Below are 4,120 nucleotides of genomic sequence, written 5' to 3' on the forward strand. Positions count from 1 at the left end.
AAGCCCCCCATGGGCCTCATAGTAAGAGCTGGTGCTCTACCCTCTTCTTCTCCTGCACTCATCTGTAATAATTTAGTTCATGGAAACTAAAATGTCTTCTTCAACCTAATAAGTCATTCTCATGCTCTGTGTAGAAAGTGCAACCTTTTTTCAAATCTTAGACTGGGAGGCATGCAATTCAGCTGAGAAATCTCAAATTTTCAGGGGGATCTAGTATTCAGGCAAGAAATTTTGATTTCTACCTACCCATTCTTGTTGCATTTGAGGTTGCACCTTCTTAGAGAATCCAGAAATTCAGGTACGAAAAAAGGGAATAGAAAGGCAGGCCAGTCCCACATTAGGCCTTGTTAAATATTACTGATTAAAGTACCAGTTTAGAAATGGTTTGAGGGTAAGGAAGATGACTACATGGAAGTTGAAGGGGAGTCAATTCTTCATGTTGGGGCATGGCCTAGCCAAAGCTTATGACTTGATTTGCAAGCACCCGACTGCAAATAGCCACCAGGAAGAAACTCAAGAAAAAAAGTCCCAGAGCCAGAGCTCACACTTTCTGTTTTGACAGGACGTGGGATCACAGATACCAGAATAGGAATACTTTCAGTGAGTCACATACACCTTCTGCCTCTTACTACAGGATTTGTCCAATGCAGGACCTCACATTGTTGTCCTGGTTAAGAACAGGAAAATCTCCTTTTAAACAATTTGTGAGTTCGCCACAGTTACGTTGGACCCCAGCTCTGACTAGATGATTTCTTTATATTATTGTTGTTTTGTGAGAACAGCAAGTTGCACAAAACTATTGTAGCCATGCAGCTTTAAATGTTTCAAGTAACGTGGTTCCCATTAGTTTCCTCAAGTGAATACACTGAAGTCTAGCAGATCTTATCAAGTTGGAAATGTTTTTCCAATGCACGCTCTACATTTTCTGTTCCTCTGCCTTATTTTAGGGTTTTTTCCAACCTTGCTCCTTTACACAATGAAGATGACTATTCCATTCTAGGCTTTAATGTTTTACCCCATGTGTCTGTAGATGGTCTTATCCCCTCTACAACAATTTTGCTGTTACAAAGTTTGGTTCCACAACTACTGTCCAGTGGCTTTACTAGGTTCCAGTAGTTTTCTGCTTTCCTTCACAACTGTTACTGCCCCATCTCCTCTGCATATACTATTCTGTCTTTCTTTCACTTGGGCCTGAAGTTTTATTTCACCTTTGTTAAAATGGCCTTTGGTTTCTTACTTCTCCTAAGCCTGTCTTCTCTGCAAATTCACATGAAGAAAATCTAATCTGAAGGGGGTGGAATGGGAATCCAAACCATTTGTTTGACGGGATGCCAATTGCTATTTCATCATGACTCACAAGTATGCCTTATAAGGGGATCATTAGCAGAGCTTTGCTGTATTTAAACTGGTAACAAATGACAGTCAATTAAGAATGCCTAAAAAGTCTCTTTTTATTGACTGTTAGCCTGCAGAATTGCACATCTCTCCTTTCTTGGCAGTGAGCCTCTTCAATATGATTAATTACTTTCAAATCTCCATAGGTCCATAACTGTAAAAGACAAGATACCTACTATAAATCTGTAAATAGAGTATTTATTAGTGCAAAAAATGGGAAGAGGGATATTTCAGCTGTCATCTTAGCTAAGAGGAAATCCCATACCGTGTTTAAATTCTGGAGTGTGCTCACTGAAAACCATATCTCTATCAACATCCCTTCAAGCTACTACCAGTCATTTAACAATGATTTCTTCCCTCAGCCATCATGTAGAAAAGTGTGTCAGTGTGTGTGACAGGTGAGGAGGTGCCCAAAAGAAGGGCAAAAAAGATGAGGGAGCTTTGGTGGAAGGTGGAGGACTCACCCAGATATCAGGGGAGATTCAGCTCCAGTTTAGGCATCTTCCAAAGCTTCTGGCTCCTTCTACTGTACCTCTTGACCTTCTTCTTCACAAACACTTCCTACCGTGGTCCCTGCATTCATAATGCTTCACCCTGGTTAAGGGACCCAGAGCCTGCTTTCACAGGGCTGTGGAGCAGGTCACCAGCATCCCTTCTAGTTCTTATCTCAGGCAGATCCCTTCCCTTCAGTTCTCTACCCCAAGGAGTCCCCCAACACCTGGGTTTTATCTTACATAGGAAATTAGCATGAATGCTGTGTGCCCGCAGAAGCTGGCGCTGTGGCACTGGCAGTGGGGGGGGGTGAGCACCGATTGGTGGTTGGTGTCCATCTGCTGATGCTGCTGGCAGCATCAGCGGTGGCCAGAGGCAATTGCAGACCACCCGCAGATGCCACCAGCAGTGTCGGCAGCGAGGGCGGGAGGGGGGTGGTGAGTGGCGACTGCCTGGAGGTGCCACCAGCAGTGTCGGCAGTGCCTTTTTGCAGGGGATGCACTGCCACCACCATGCTCACGTGCACATTCACCCCCTACACGTCACCAGTGGAAGTTAGCTTCCCAATTAACACCTAGCCCTACTGTCCAGGTGACACCAGCAGAGTCTCCCTATGCCTGACGAAGGGTGTTTTTGCCTGAAAGCTTGCAAAGAACTGTTTTCCAACTATTTAGTTGATTTAATAAGAGACATCACATCTGCCCAAAGCCCTTTGCCTGCCTATGTGCTTAGATCAACATGGCCACAACCAACAGCCCTGCATGACCCACACTTCCTGTCAATGGACTTCCTGGGGCATAATGGACTTCACCTCTCAGCGAAAGGTAAAAGTCTTTTCTCCAACAGGTTGGCTGATCTCCTACGTTGGTCTTTAAACTAGTTCAGATGGGGGATGAGGAGACAGAAGAAGGAGAACATCAGGAACCTGCAATCCATGGGACATCCAGCAGTATAGAACAGGTAAGCAATAAGCAGGTAAGCAATAAGGGGCCCATTGGGCATCAGAGCCAGGGGGCAACAAAGACACCAGTCACAGGGCTCAAGTGCCTATACACTAATGCTAGGAGCATGGGGTACAAGCAGGATGAACTAGCACTCCTGCTTGCAGAAAACACCTACAACTTAGTGGGGTTAACAGAAACCTGGTGGGACTCTACCTATGACTGGGCGGTACACATTGAGGGCGATAAACTGTGCAGAAAGGATAGAATAGGGAGGAGGGGAGGAGGGGTTGCGCTCTGTGTCAAGGACCGTTATACATCGACCCTTATCAAAATGGAATTGGAGGAGGAGAAAGTAGAAGAATTGTGGGTTAGGATACATGGAGGTCAAGGAGAAAGGGATTTGGTGGTAAGGGTCTGCTATGGACCCCCACACTAAGGGAAAGAACTAGATTTGAAACTCCTGAGGCAGCTCTTGGAGACCATAAAGACTAGAGAAGCGGTAGTCATGGGGGACCTAAACTACCCTGACATCTGCTGGGAGATGCAGACAGCAAATTCCCAAGTTCACGCAGGTTCCTATCCTGTGTGCAGGACCTCCACCTGATGCAGGAGGTACATGGTCCCACTAGAGGGAATGCCTTACTGGACCTGGTATTGGCAATGGGGGATGACATGGTAGGGGACCTACAGATCAGTGGTCACCTGAGGGACAGTTAACACCAAATAATAGAATTCAACATAAGGCATAGAGTGGGAAAGGTAACTAGTAGGGTGGAAGTGCTAGACTTTAGGAAGGCTGACTTCAGCGAGCTCAGGCGTTTAGTCAATGACGCACTGCAGGGTAAGAGATTTGGCGAGATGAGAGCCCAGGAAGGATGGCTGTGCCTTAAGGAAACGATCATTCGGGCACAGAGGGAGACGATCCCGATGCGGGAGAAAAGGGGGAAAGGGGCCAAGAGGCTTCCTTGGCTTACCAGAGAAATCCAGAACAGCCTAAGGGCAAAAAGGGGGGCATATAAGCAGTGGAAACGGGGAGAGATTACTAAAGAGGAGTACGCCTCCTCAGCTTGTATTTGTAGGGAGGCAGTTAGAAAGGTCAAAGCTACCATGGAGCTGAGGATGGCATCCCAACTTAATGATAACAAAAAATTGTTTTTCAGATATATAGGGAGTAAAAGGAAGGCCCAGGGCGGTATAGGACCCCTGCTAAATGGGCAGAAACAATTGGTGACGGACAGGGGGGACAAGGCTGAACTCCTCAACGAGTTCTTTGCCTCAGTGTTCCTAAG

The sequence above is a fragment of the Alligator sinensis genome, unplaced genomic scaffold, assembly GCF_000455745.1.
Source record: "Alligator sinensis unplaced genomic scaffold, ASM45574v1 scaffold23_1, whole genome shotgun sequence".
Lineage (NCBI taxonomy): Eukaryota > Metazoa > Chordata > Crocodylia > Alligatoridae > Alligator > Alligator sinensis.